We start from the raw sequence: 16,396 nt of genomic DNA on the forward strand, positions 1-16,396 counted from the left end.
ACACAGTATAACCACCACCAGGTTCTACAGTTCAAGCATTCACATTGCAGAAGAGCATAGAAAATGTGGCCACCTTTGGAAAATATTTTTTATTTATTTTTTATTTTTTTAAAGCTTGCTTATTTATTTATATATTTGTTTGTTTGTTTGTTTATACAAGCACTAGGTATAGTCAGAAGCGCGGGAGGGTGAGAGAATTCTCCAAAGCCAGAGCGGGGAGCAAAGCAAGCAGAAGGACCGAAGTACACTGCTGAGGGGAGCAGCGGGCGGCAGGAGAGGTCTGCGCGCCATGTGGGACCCTCCTCTGGTGGCCGGGGAGCAGCCAGGGATCGAACCGGCGCTGCAGAGGCTGCGGGCAGCTTTGCAATCCAGCGCTTAACCGCTGCGCCACAGGGGAGGCCCTGGAAAACATTTTTTAAAGTGATGTTACATCTTTAAAATAATAGCTTAATATTTCTTTGGGTAAAATCCAAGATATCAAAAATACAAATCCCTATTTATCTACTGGGGAACTAAGAGGGAATATAGGCCAACTTCTTTTGCAGTAAATCTTTGGTCCAGAAGAGAAAAAAGTTATGTTTTTCAAATAATTTAATCTGCCTTAATGTCATTGTCTTGCCATCTCTACACACATCAGCAATTACTATGATAGTCTTAGTATCTAGAATTGTAAATCATTTGGACTTGTGTCTCCCTCATGCCTGTGTGTACTTCAATGCTTTCTCAGAGATAGAGGTCAGGGTTCAATTTCTTTCTCACCCATGGTAGAGGTAGAAAGTTTACATATCTTTTCAAATTAAGATTTTCCATCACCACTTTTACATGTGAAAAACCCAAGATGACACGTCTTTCTAGGGACGATAACAAGTAGAATAATACCAATGTTTGAACCCATTAAATGTGTGTTTCACCAGTTCAGTTCATCCAGCACAACAAAGTTAGATGGGCTCCTTAGATATAGTGAAGAAAGAGGGAGCCTCACCATCAAACTCCTACCCTTCCTCACTATCCTTTCTGTATCCCCATCATGGTGGTAGTGTGCTTAGCAAACAAAAATTTCTCACTAGTATCTAACAGATGTTAGAAAACACCAGGTCTCCATGTGTGATTCTTCTATCAGAAACAGGTTGTAAGGATAAAGCCACAGAGAAAACAAGTACCCACATTTGCAAAATAAGAAGCTCTGTACTAGGAAATAAACTTCGGTTGGCTGTGTGATGTCTCCCAAGTATAGGGTAGAAGAGAAAAAGGAAAATGCTGGATAAGGAATTAAATGGAAGAAACAAAACTGTGAAGAAACAGGTTCATACCTAAAATTTGCAGGGACTGGGACAAGAGAAGAAAAATAGGATAAAATGTTTATGACTAAATATTGATAGGCTCTAAATCACCTAACAGACTGTTCAATAAGCCACATTTCCTTCTCAAACCTCTCAAACCTTGATATATGTTTATAACAATGAAATAGACATAAAACTGAAGTTTGTATATCACTGAAAGTTGGCAAAATACTGAAGAAAGACTAGTGTATTTAATTATTATCGCATGTCTGAATAGTCTATTGATGAGCCACTGACATTGAATTAATAATACTTAGACATAAATAATTCATAAATTATATATTTTCTGTAAAATATAGTTCATTTCAGCAAAATGAGTGATTATGTTACTATAATCAAAATTTTTGTATAATTTATGTATTACTGACAATAATTCCAAATTTGACATCATTTCTTGACTAATCCTAGTTAATAGGGTTTTATTAATTTCAGTTTTAGAAATTTTACTCCACTATGGCAGAACAACTTGAGTTGCCAATACAATTCTGAAATCAACACTTAGATTTAGAAACTAAATAAGACTTTTCTTATATCATGTTTGAATATTTGAAAGGTTGCTTATGATAAATTACCATTATCAATTATTTTAGCTCCTTTCTACAAATTATTAACACTTTTTACCACCTCTTAAAGTAGTATATAGATTATACACTAATAAAAGGAACTGGTAAACTTCATGTCTGTTACATACACAAATAAACACTCATGCACACAAATTTAAGAAAACTGAATTTTTTGATGTATATCAAGTCCATCATGTGCAACTGTTGCAAATGCTGCATTTTTCCAAAAAACACTAGAGGAACTGGAAATTGGAAAAAGAAGTAACAAAGTGGATACTTGGAAATGATACTTCATTATGCAAGAATCTATTGCATTCATACTATCATAGAGGAAGTATTTGACAAGTTAATTAATTTCTCTCTCACTAAATGTTTTAGTGGCTTAAATAATCCCTGTGCTTGATGCAGTGTCTGTCTCTGAAGTCAGCAACTTCACTACCCATAAAGCTTCTTAGCATTCACATGCAGCTGCCTTTTGTTTTAAAGACAAGAGGAAATAGATGTGGGGAAGCATTATTCCCCCTGGAGCTTCAATAATGGGTTGTAAGACTGGATAAAAGAATGAAATTGTTAAAGCAGGGCCTCCCTGGTGGCCTAGGCGTTAAATCTCAGCACTATCACCTCTTCTGTCTGAGTTTGATCCTAGCCAGGGAGCTGACCCATATATGGCCCAGCAGACCTGTCCTGTCTCTCCTGCTACTATCTTTAGCAGTATATTTCAGTAGATCTGCCTGTTCTGTTCGCCAATGCGTGTCTGGTGAACTCTCTTGTGGTGCTCCCCGCTCCCCGGCCCCACCACCCGGCACCTCTGGCCTACACCACAGTTCCTCTACAAAAATAAATAAATAAATGATAAATAAAAGAATTCAATTGTTAAAACAAATAATCAGATGCTCATTGCTTTGAAGGTTTTTGGTTTCTTATTCAATATAAATAGTGGGTCTCTTTCTATGTCAGTATATAAACTTTTAATTTGCACATAGTAATTTGTATTGTGAATATATTATTTAGTTAACCATTTTTGGTAGTGACAAAGGTTAGTTTTCTCCAATTTTTGTACACTAAAGATACTGCAATAAATGTATTTGTGCATTAATCTTTATGCACTTGTGTAAATAATGATATGTGCTGAATCTTGGAGTGTGTGATTAAAAGAGTATTTTAAAATTTGATAGATCCACTAAGTATCCTTCTGGAGCTCTTTTGTATTCCTCCCAACAATTTGTGAACGTTTCTTTTGTGCTATACATTTCCTAACACTAATGGTTATCAAATCACTTTAAATTTTATTTTCATCATTTTCATAGACTGAAAATAAGGGAAGATTCTGTTGTACAAATGTGTACTTTTCATGGAGATTTAACATCTTTTCTTGTTAATTATGAATTTGAAAAGAGTACTAAAATATTGAAGATGAAAGGTGGTTACACATGTAACAAATTGCTCTATTCCTGAGCTGCCCTATTCATGTTACATGTCTACCTATGTCATAGATAATTCTCTTACTTTATACTTTGTCATCGTTTTTTTTCTTTCTTTATAATGTGTTTTTATAGAGATCTTTACTTTTATCCTGGTCAAATTTGTCAATTTTATTTTTTCTGGCTTATCATTGCTATATTTTCTCAAGGAAGAGATAATATGCCATAATAATATAAAATAAACTTATTTTCTTCTAGGAAGTTTATAATTCTCTACTATGTTTATTAGAAATTTAATTGATTCAGAATGTGTTTCAGAGATTGAACATTATTATGGTCTAGATAATGTGTAATTGTGCCAACACCTGTTTTAAATCAATTCCTATACTTACTGACTTAAAAATCATATATCCTTTATGATATATTAAGTTGTCATATTTATAAGACTACCTATTTTGTCCTACTAATCTACTTAGTTAATTAACTAAATGTTTTAATTAATGAAACATTAGATTTTATTTTAACATCTAAAAGTGTTTTCCTTCCCATTTTAAATTTTATTCCAAATTTTCTTAAGTATTCTTATCCATTTTTTTCCAAAATATATCTTTGGAATCTTTTTTTTTTAATGTGAACAAATGTTTCTATTAGATTATTTCATTGACATTGTATTGAATTTATAATAGGTGAGCAACAAATACATTTTATAATATTTATGGTATAACTTATTATATACTGTATAAGTATCAGGTCAGGTTTTATGCAGTTCAGGAAAGTGTTAGATTTTCTTATTATTATTCTTACACATTGTCAAATGTTTTTATATTTGTGTTATAATTTTTGTTACCATTATAATAGATTGAGTTCTATAAATTGTGTTGCTATTGTAATTTGAGTATTGTAAGCTTGTTATTATTATGAATGATACTTAAATTTCCATTATGTTTTCTAGATAGTTTTTTTCTTGTATATAGGCCAACTATATTTTATATATATTTATGTTTTATCCAACCACCTTTTGAACTATCTTATCAACAGTTTGTATTTGATTCTCTTTAGACTTCAAAAAAATTTTTCTGGTGAATTTTACAGTTAACATCACTATATCTACCATATAGAGATTCTACCATTAACACTGTTATATTATACTTCATCATGTTTTTTCTGCTACACTTTTCTTTTCCATCAATAGATCTTAGATTCTGAAGTATTTCTAAGTAAATTGCAATAGTCAGTACATTTTTTTCCTACACACTTCTGCTTTATAACGTTAACTAGAGTTTTCTATTGATTTACATTTTTCTATTGAAATCAAATTTACAATGAAATGGGCATATTCACTTACTTTTGATAAATATACAAACCTGGCAACCCAAACAAATTGCCCCAAAGAGTCACCTTTCTAGCAATCTTGCTCTCATTATCTCAGAGGCAAGCACTGTTTTGATTTATTTAACTATCATTATTTTTGCCCAGTTCTAAATTTTATATAACTGGGATTACAGGATATGAACTCTTTGTATAAATAATCTTTCACTCATTGGCTCTGTAGTATAGGTATATTCATATACCTTCTTTTTTAAAGCATCTGCTTTATAACTTTGCCTTTCTAAATAAATTTAATTGGCTTTCTCCAAATGTTGCAAATATTTGCTCCCAGTCTGTGCCTTGCATATTCATTTTTGTTTATAGTGTCTTTTGAAGATAAGCAGAGATTTTTAGTTTTGTTAAATTGTATCAGAATATGTCTTTTCTATTGTACTACCCTGTACACAATAGTACAGGAACTTTTGGGTATCAAGTCATTAAAGCATTCTTCATGTTTTCTACTAAAGTTGCATGAATTAAGCTATTCTGTTTAGATATATAATCTGTTTTGAATTAATTTTTGAGTATTATGTGATGTAGGTATCAAGTTTCTTTCTTCTCCCATAAAGCTATTTAGCTACTCCAGCACCATTTGTTGGAATAACTAATTATCCTTTTCTCACTGAATTGCATAATTTTGTCACAAATCAAATGACCACATAAGTGTGAACACTTTCTATTCTGTTCCATTGATTTATGTATTATCTTTACACCAGTATTATCCTGTCTTGATTACTTCAATTTTATATTAAGTTTTGAAATCAAGTCATCCCAATCCTCCCACTTGGTTATTTTTCAAAATTATTGAATACTCTAGGTACTTGGCAGTTTCACTAAATTTTAAAATCAGTTTGTCATTTTCTACCAAGAAATGAGTATTAAAATCATACTTGGGAATTGCATTGACTCTATAGATCAGTTTAGGGAGAATCAATATCTTCACAATATTGAATTTTTCCATCTCTGAGCATGACATATTGGTCCACTTATTAGGTCTACTTTAGGTCTACTTTAATTCCTTTTCACATTGTTCTACAGTTTTCATTGTAGGGAGATTCTGCACGTATTTTGTTAAATTTATACCTAAGAATTTTGTGACTTTAAGACTACTGCAAATGAACTGATTTTTAATTTAATTTTTCAATTATTTGCTACAACTACATACAAATTCAATTATTACATATTAAACTTGTAAACTATAAGCTTACGTTATTCGCTTATTATTTCTGAAGTTGTTTTGTATACTTTTTAATGTATCCTGCAGAAACAATATGTATATCATCTGAAAATTTGGATCTCATCTGCAAGTAGAGTTTTACTTTTTCTTTTAAATATTTATAGCTTTTTTCCCCAATCCTTTATTGCTATAGCTTGAACCTGTTTAAAGAGAAGTGTGAAACTGGCATCATCCATGTCTTGTTACTTACTTTAAGGAAGAACATTTAATATTTTACCTTCAATTAGCTGTAGGAGTTTCAGTGATGTTTATAAAAATTCTTGAGTTTACTAAGGGCTTTGTTGTAAGTATGTCTTGCATTTTGCCAAATGATTTTTCAATATTTACTGCACGATCATATGAATTTTTATTTTATTCTTCTCAAATGGTGAATTACATAATTTAGTTTTAAATGCTTCCAGATATTCCAAGTAGGTAATTCTCCTCTTCTGATATATATGTCTTATTGCATTCATTTTTCCTTACTTTACAGGTTAAATATTCTCTGATATTGGTAAAAGCATAATAGTAACTGATGATAATGGGGATGCTTTTTCTGTTTCACAACCTTTCAGTATGTCACACAAATATCAGTTGATTTCTGATTGATTGATTTTATTGAACTAAAAAATTTCCTTTGTATTAATAATTTGCTTCATTTTTAAAACCCAAAGATGAATGAGCAATGTTTTTTTCTTACTTAAATAACTATATAATCATTTTTCTAAAATTTATATTAATACTTTCCAGTGTTGAATTATTCATTAGTAAAACTGTCTTGACCATGATGTATTATTCTTTTTAATAGAATATGGATTGTATCAATTTTATCTTATTTAGTTTTTTTTGTATGCAGTTATTTTTTAAACTATTCTTATAAATTCTGATGTGAGGGCTATATTAGCTTTATATTTTACATTAGAATGTTTCCTTCTTTCAAAATGTCCTAGAAGATGGGCCTCCCCTGGTGACGCAGCTGTTGAGCGCTGGGCTGCAAAGCTGCCCGCAGCCTCTGCAGCGCCAGTTCGGCCACGGGGGAGGGTCCCACATGGTGCACAGACCTCTCCTGCCACGCCCGCTGCTCCCCTCAGCAGTGTATTTTGTCAAGTCTGCCTGTTCTGTTCCCCGCTGTGGCTCCGGTGAATTCTGTCACCCTCCCGCGCTTCTGACTGTACCCAGGGCTTGTAAAAATAAATAAATAAATATTAAAAAAAAAGTCCTGTAAGATATAAGTAACATGATCATTACATGTTGCCTTAAGGTTGTATAAAAGTATTCTGGGTCTGATCTTTTTATTTTTTATTTTTTTGCAGGCAAATGTCCCATAAAGTTATTTATCCACTGCTGTATTCTCTAATAACTTTTTAATTTATATTTTCATATAAAATTATGAATTCCATGTAGAATATCTCATTAAAATTAAATTCTCATTTGTATCCATATTTATAATCCCTTTTTATTCCTATTAGAGTTTATTTATATTTCTATTTTTGTAAACTTTGTCAGAGAATGACTATTTCATCTTTCTTCAAAAGATTAGATGTTAGTTTCATACATCTACCTTATTGATTTTAAATTTTGATTAATTCTTTCCAGTTTTATCCTGATCCCAATTTTTCCCCCCTAGACATCAAGCATTTTCTCATAAATTGATTTATGACTATTAATTTTCTTCACAATACTGCTTTGGATATATCATTGGTTTTGATATTTGGTGTTCTCATTGACATTCACATGTAAATAGTATTTACATTACATTGTTTTTTTCTTTTTTTCTAACCCCCAAACTACAGAGAACACTAAAAACTCTCAGTAGTTAATTTTCTTTTTGTGTTAGCTATTCATCGTTATTAATACCTAGTATTGTTGTATAGAAAATATATATTTGTGCTGATTGGATTCCACTGGAATTTCCATTGTAATCTACAACATGATCAGTTTTTATAAATTTGTCCTGAGCATTTGGAAAATGTGCAGTTGTAATTTTATTATTATTGAGATTGTTCGTATATTTAATTCTGTCCTTTTGACCTATTACTTTTTGGAAGTGAGTGATTACCTTTTACTATGGATATAAATCTGTCATATCTTCTTTCTGTTTTTAAGCAAGTTTTCTAATGTAGTTGTAATATTTTACAGACATCTAAAAAACATATTCTTCACAGTACAAACACTCAATTTACTATATTTTCTTGATGGAGTTTTTAAATTATTGAGCATCTATCATATACCAGATATTTGAGATACACTGATGAATAAGACAGAGCTATATTTTCTTTGACTCAAGGTCATAAAATTTAGTCAGAGGAAATAGATCCCCAAAGTAAACATAATAACTTCTGGTTGTAATAAGCACTATTAAGACAATAAATGGGGTGACATTAAAGAGTGACAGAAGGAATGGAGTGGGTTTGGCTATATTAGAAAATAACATTCATACTGACATCTGAAGGAGCAAGAAGCAGTCATTCAAAGAGGCAAAGGAAAGATATAATGGCAAAGTCTGCAAGGCAGGTGAGTTCAAAGAAAAGAAAAATAATTGTGATTGTAAGAGACTAAGCGGTGTAAGACATGGCACAACAAGAGAAAGGAGAATAAGAGAGACACAAACTTGATTGTGTGAAGCTCTACAGGTCACCACAATGAATGGTTTGGATTTCACTGTGACCAGAGAGACACAGTAGGATTTTAAGCAGAGGGGTAACATTGTTTAATTCCCATTGAAATACATCATCTTGGATGGTATGTGCAGAGTAAGATTAAAAACAAGGTTACTTTGGGGCTCCCCGGTGGTCTAGGGGTTAAGTCTCAGTGCTATCACCACTATGGCCTGAGTTCGATACCCAGCCAGGGAGTTAATCCACATATGGCACAGCAGATCACTCCTGTCTTGCACACTGCTCCTCTACACAGTGTGTTTCCATAAATCCACCTGTTCTGCTCCCCACTCTGTCTCTGTCTCTGCTGGGTCCTCTCACACCCTGCATCTCTGGCCTACACTCCAGTTCTTCTACATAAAAATAAATCAATAAATAAATGAATAAATAAATAAATAAAATCTGAAAAAAAAAAAACAACAAGGATACTTCTTAACAGGTTATTATAGAATTAGGAAAAAAAGATAAACATGATGATGGTTTGCGTCAAAGTCACAGAGAGTCAAATCAGTAAGGAGGGTATGATAGGAATGAAATATGACTCCTAAGGCACCCGTTTGAGTCACTGAATGATGGTATACACTTTACTGAGGTGAGGAAGACTAAGGACACAAGTAGGGCATTAGTGTGTATGACAAAAGGTGATCAGGATGAAAGGAATAAAGAGATATTTTGAAAATGTCAAAAATAAGATCATTATTTTATACAACTAGGTATGTGAAGGATGCAGTTAGATACATGAGACTGGAACTCAAGGAAATGATCAGGACTGAGAGTCAATAGCAAGTAGAGAAAGCCATCAAATTGGGTGCATTTACACTTATTGTGTAAATATTGTCGATAAGTGAAAGACAAGGAACTTGCTTTTGTCTTGGGAAAATGAACACTCAGAAGAGGGAGCATACAGAAGGAGGAGGACTCAGAATTCTAAGGAGCTAGGATTGGGGCATCCTAATAAATTGAACAGAAGCCATTCAGAAGAAGCAAATACAGTCAGTAAGACAGTGATGCATCTCAAGATGTCAGAAATAATCAAATTTGTTGAATTCCTCTTAGACATAAACTAGAATGAATCCTGAAAGGATACTACTATGTTTGGCCACATGGAAGAGGTTGATAACCCTGAGAGGGGAAAATTCAGGCCAATGTTACGGATTGAAATAAAAACCCAAAGGATTTGTCCAATGAATGGGGAGTAAAGAAGTAGAAATAGCAAAATGGTTTGGCTTATTTCAATAAAATAAAAAAGTTAGGCTAAGTTATTTAGATAGTATGTACTGAAGTAACAGGAGGAAAAGTCATTTCTTCTAATCCATTCCACTTTGGAGATAGAGGTAACCCTAGCCATTATATTTAGTTAACTGCTCTCACCCTGCCATCATTTTATTCCTAGGACAGCCTCAGGTTGATGAAGTTGATTAAGTACACAAAGCAAACAAACATATATGAACACTGACCATTTTGAGTTGGTGTGAAGAATATTCCCACATCTCTATGGGCCTATCAAAACTACATCATTTCTATTGCAAAATATTTCATTGCTCATTAATTATCCCATTTTGGAACTAGTTCATTACTGCTTAAAATTTCTCACCAGAAATCTTGGACATGTTACAGGACTTCACTTTGGTTCCATTAAGATTTTATTTTAACCTTCTGTCTGACAAAGGTGATATTTTTTCCATGCTCTACTTTCATCTCTAGTGTAGTGCCAAAAATGAGATTTCTCATGAGCAATCTTATTACCGGTAGTAATTGTACCCTATCAAGAGGCTTTTCTGGCAGTTAGAGGCAAGATTTTCAAAAAATAATAAAAACTTTCTTTTCATTTAGAATTAGAAAGTCCCCAGAGGTTTGATCTAATGTTTTCTGTCTTTTTCCCAATGATTTCATGAAAATGGAATAGAAATACTTGGTTACTTTATAAGCCTCTCCTTTCTTTATATAATAAAGACATGTTGAAAATAGTGTCTTCTACATCCTATTTCAATGACCCCAATGGGTGACTCTCATGGAGAGAATATTTTTACTAATCTTTTTCGACATATCAATTCATGTTCAGTACAAAGTCTTGATTTTGTTGAATAAGCCTCAAAAGGGTAGGAGAAGAACAGTATTCATTTATTTAATTGCTACAATCCCTTTGAAACTCCTTTAGGAAAAAGACCTGCTGAAAACTATACAAAATGAACAAAGTTATGCTTTTGAAGAAAGTTTTCATAGACTTTGTGAAAAAGGACACCAAGTGTCACTTTGACCACATCACTGCTTTGTGGAGGGCAGTAATCACTGAGGCCTTATTAGATTATCAACTGTAATCCTGGAATGTGTAGCTTGAAGAACCATTGCATCATGAACTAGTCTGGTGTGGCAGGTAGGGGTAAAATGAACAAGAAGCAATGAGTCTGAAATTTTTCCAATATGACTATGTAGTAAGAAAGGTGACTCAGTGAGACTATTTCTTTCTAACTTCCAGTTCAGCCCTAATATGATACCCATGTTGATTATACCCTTTCTCTAGGTAATAATAAAATGGATGTATCCTCATACCAAGGAAGTTGAAGAGATGTTTGAATTGTTCATAATGATTGCCTTCCATTGGCCTAAAACAATTAACACCTTCTTCAGGGAATGGTGTTCAGTCTGTGCCAAAAATATAGAGAACTTTAAGGCTGTAGTTACAGAACGAATCACAAATTAAAGAGAGGAAATCAGCAGATACTAAGATCTGCTAGAGGAGAAATGCACAGCCTAATTATTTAGTGGCTGATTATATAAGGTCTTTTTCTTATCATCTTTTTTTCATGCAATACAGTAACATTTTAATAAGGCTCTACTGTATTCCAGATTCTGTGCTGGTGCTTATTGTGGATTTAACTTCCTAAGGTAGATACTATCAATATTCTACTTTGTAAATAAGAAAATTGGAACTAAGAGATGATAAGAAATCTGTGCAGAATTACCCAGCTAGCAAGATACAGAGTTAGGACTTAGAAGTGTTACTTTAACTCATGAATATTTTTTTCTTTGTTTTTGAGAAAATGCATGATGTGAAAGCATACATTTGTAGAGGTGTGAACCTATAACTCATGTATTCTTTTTTTTTAAATAAATTTTATTTTTATATTCCCCATACAATTGCAACCCCCTTATTTTGACCCCAATCCCTCCCCTCCCCGCACCCCACCCCCAGAAAGTGTCTCTGGTTCATAGTTGTTTGTTGATTTTGATTTTCACTTTCTTATAGTTATTCATTTTCCTGGTCCCTTATTTAAGTTTTCTAGATTCCTGCTATGAGTGAGACCATCCAGTATTTTTCTTTTCCTTTCTGGCTTATTTCGCTGAACATGATCCCTTCCAGCGCCATCCATGTTGCTGCAAATTGCATGTGTTTATCTTTTTTGAATGCTGAGTAATATTCCATGGTGTATGTGTACCACATCTTCTTGATCCAGTCATCTATTTTTGGGCATTTGGGTTGTCTCCAAAGCTTAGCTATTGTAAATAGTGCTGCTATAAACATAGGGGTGCAGGTGCTCTTTGGAATTGATGTTTCTGTGTCCTTTGGGTAAATACCTAGGAGTGGAATTGCTGGATCATATGGAAGCTCTATGTTTAGTAGGTCAAGAAATCTAACTCATGTATTCTTAACCATTAAGTTATATGATCACCTCTGACCTCAGGTCTATGACAGAAAAAGAACTGAGCTATGACAGAAAAAGGAAAATAAAGCTGAAATCAATGAAGAGAGTGAAGAAGTTGTTTCAATTGAAGATTACTTTGGCATGTTTAATGAGACACATATTTTTCCTGCCCTTCATTTTCAAAATTAAGGAAATTAAATATGTTCAGAATTTATTTTTTTTTGGAAAATTTGGAAAGCATCTGGATGTTAATTACAGCAGTCTATTGCAAGCTATGCTTCAATTTCTCCTGGTGTCTAGAAATGACCATAGCATTTATGAAAACTTAGATCAATCAGTACTTAATAGTTATTATGACTTTTACTGTAAATTTGACAATTAGAAAAAAAAGCACTAGAGATGAAGCCTTCTCACATAATCTTTATGCATGAGCAATTCCTGGAATAGACTCCAAAAAAGATAAAGGAGGATAATGGAACAGAAGGATATGAGAAACTTGAAAACCCTGTATGTAAAAACTGATGAGAGAGTGAAATACCAGAACATTTTATTCACGCTTCTGGGGAAAAATAATCAGTGGGAATCAACTTGTCCAAGGTTATCCAATTGTGTTCCCAGCTGAGCAATTTGGTATTTGAGATTTTATTGTGTTTATGAAAACCCTAATACTGTACTTAGAATATTCTCAATCAGCTTTGCTTTATTCTTTGGGATTGGGGGGCAATTCTATATTGTAGGATAAGTTACTAATAGACATTTCTTTCTTTTTATCAAACAGTCATTTATGAAGAATTTAGTTTTGATTAAGCAGAGGGTATTAAACATTTTTCCACTAAGAACTGTTATGGCTGACACTAAAACTCTGTTGAATGACACACAAATCCTTTGCTCATTTATTTTTTCACTTTAGTGTTTGAAAAGCTGATAATACCCTGCTCAATCTTTGGTTTACTGTCAAAAATATGTTTCTTCTGGCCACAGATAGTAATAACTGTCATTTTGCCAAAAACCCATGATGCATTTTCATTCCCATTTCTTTGCTATAGAAATATAAACTTAAGAATTAAGAGCAGGCCATTTGCCTGACACAGTTAGAATCAAAGGAAGCACGATAATGCAAGAAGAATTTTGTAGTGCAAGATCTGTAAGTAGTTGCCATAGTCACCTAGACTTATGTCTCAAATTCCAAGTCATCTAAAAATTTGATCTCAGATGTTTTTTAAAGCTTCTGTATTTCTTGGTATTTGAAATAACAATAGAATTCATTTTTTTAATCCAAGTTGCCCTAGGAGTACAAGGCCTTTCAGTTTATCATTCATGTTGGGACACTACAAGATGCACTATTAATAATTATACCACAGGTATTAAACACCACTAATTAATGTTGTTGTGCAATATTGTTTCCTTCCCTGGAGAACACTGAGAATGCATTAAAAAGTAGCCATGGGATTTTGTATCAGCTGTTTGCTCTAGATGGCCAAGTTTCAAATTTCCAGAGTGCAAAGTTAAGTGCATTATTTAGTTCAGTTTATTAGAGCATGCAGATTTCTATATGGCACTTACTTCCTCAAAGTAAGACTTCATCATATATTTTTGGGATTGCAGCCTTTTGGTAGGAATGGATAGATCCACAAAATAACTACTATTTTTAAGTAAGATTTTGACTTGGTACATTTCTGTTTACTATGACAGTTCCTTCTGGTCCTTTTTAATACTGCTGCCAAAAGCATGAACAAGCCTGCTTCTGGGTTTTGTCCTTCCCTTCATTCTTGGGTTTTGAAAATCAACCTTCCATCTAAAATATTTTCTGACCACCTCACCGATCCATTGAAATACTGTCTCCAGTATTTCAAAAGCATAAGCAAAATACTTAATGCCTTTATTATTGCATTGTATTTGAGCAATATTCTCATGTACACTATCATGATATATGAGACTATAAGCTCCTGGGAGATAAGGACCAAATGTTCCAGGTGTTTCTTTATCTTCTCTTCCCTTCCCACATAACTAACACAGGTTCTTGCTATGGCAAGAATCTCTGTATATATTCCCAGCCCATACTCTCTCCCTCTCAAATCAATTTCCCCTGCCCATAGCAATGGGGACTCAGGACACACTCATAAGTGGCACCATTGATTTCTCAAGACCTTATTTTCACCAAGATGGAATCTGATCCAAGTTGGGCCAATCAGATCTATTTTCAAGAATTAGGGATCCAGGGAGAACAATTGGTTTTTGTTGATTGCATAGGCTAAATTAATGTGAAAAGAGAGATGGGGTGGTGATCCCTGCACATGTGGATGGAGAGCAAGAAGAACAAAACTGTTCTCCAAAAAACAACACCGAAATGAGAGGCCATGTGTTGCAAAGATGAAGGAATCTCCCACCTTTGTACCAAGGCAGTTTCCCAGTGTCTTCCATGTGTCCCAATTTTATCATCTCCAGGGCTCTTTTTGGTGTTTGAAATCATATTTTTAATTTGGTCATGTGTATATTTTATATTTTCCCCTTTAGAATATATACTTACCGAAGGCAAGGACTTCAGAGTGCTGCCTGCTATCTCTCTGGCACCTAGAACAATATGTGTATGTAGCTATACTCAATAATATTTGTGAGTCAATGAATCCATGCATAATGATAGAAAATGATGTATTTTAGCAGTTAAAGGGACTGGGGCATAGGATGTGCAAAGCCATCAGAAGGAAAATCAGAACATGGGCATAACTCAAAACTGGGGAGTCAGGGATAGGTTTTCTTCACCAGGCTGAGATCACATGGTGATTTTGGAAAGAAGGAAGAAATAACAGGGAAAAAGAGGCCCCAGAGAAAGTATCAGGAGGAAATGAGAGGATAAGCTCTCCATTTGGTAATTTTTCTGTTTGCAGCCCTGTGCGTAAACCCAGGCAGAGAAAGCACCCCCAAACAGCCAGCTGCCAGGAGAGCCTGAGAAAACAGAGGCTGAAGATAACAGAAGACATGGGGCCTTTTGCAGCAAGTGCAAACTTTCACACCTGTCAGCAGTAAGTCAAGAGGTTTATGAGGCTGCAATATTTACACTCTAATTAAAAAATCATAAAGCAAGCACCCTTTCAGGTTGCAGAAAACAAAACTCCAGAACTTCTATAGCAGTAGCTGTTAATCAGTTACTCCTAATGATCTGGGGCCTGGCACCAAGATGGGAGTTTACTCAACCACAAACAGTGACCAGGATGGGGTGGAGGGGAGTGGAACTGGCACTGGAGAGCAGTCTTTGCAGGTGGCCAGGACTTAGCCAGAAAGTTCCCAGTTGATGTCACTGGATCAATTTGGGGCTTGGGAAAATATTTTTGACATACCTACTTGGCAGTTTAGATTTATGTTTACCTTTTAGCATGTGGAACTGAAGACCATTTACCATCACATAGATAGGGAAGGGGGATACATTTCCTTGAATGGGGTTCATGGCAGACCCAGAATTCAATACAGGGGGAAAATTATCTATGGAAATGTCAGGATCACCACATATATCTAGAATTGCACAGTTGGGAACTGGGCAGAGTTGATGTTCACCTTAATCCTTTGGTGTACCCTGCCCTTCTGGTAGTTTCCCTCTCTACCCAGAGGCCAGGCCTCCCAGTTACTGTTGACTGAGAGTAAGTAGCTCATTGTGGTTCTTACCAACACACTGTTTCCTCACCTTCCCCCCACTACTCCCTTAATTTGTTCCAACTTCAGGGGCCCTTTTTCAGTTCCCAAAAAGACAAAACTCTCTCCCCTGAGGGGGATCTGCTCAACTTCTTGATCCTACTCTTCACTGGGAGGGTCCCTTCACCACCTTTGAGTTGCCAGCTCTAAATTGGAGAAGCCACCTCTGTGTTTTAATCTTAAAAGACCCTCTCATTATGCTCCATACAACTTTTCACAATTGGCAATTAGTTCCTCAGGCCTTTGTCTACTTGGTAATCTCTGTCCTCTTCATCCCCTGTACAAGGAGGGCAAAAATCATCTCCTATCCACTACTGAAGACACACTTCCTAGCACAGTGTCTGGGATACAGAAGTTTAATTTTCACTTTTTGAATGGATGAGTGAATGGATGGATGGATGGATAGATGGCTGGATGGATGGCTGGATGGATGGATGGATGGATGGATGGATGCCAATAAGTCATCCAATCTAGCCTTCTAAGATGACAACCAGGATAGAATA

This window comes from Talpa occidentalis, unplaced genomic scaffold, assembly GCF_014898055.3.
Source record: "Talpa occidentalis isolate TD23 unplaced genomic scaffold, MPIMG_talOcc4v2.1 talOcc4.5, whole genome shotgun sequence".
Taxonomy (NCBI): domain Eukaryota; kingdom Metazoa; phylum Chordata; class Mammalia; order Eulipotyphla; family Talpidae; genus Talpa; species Talpa occidentalis.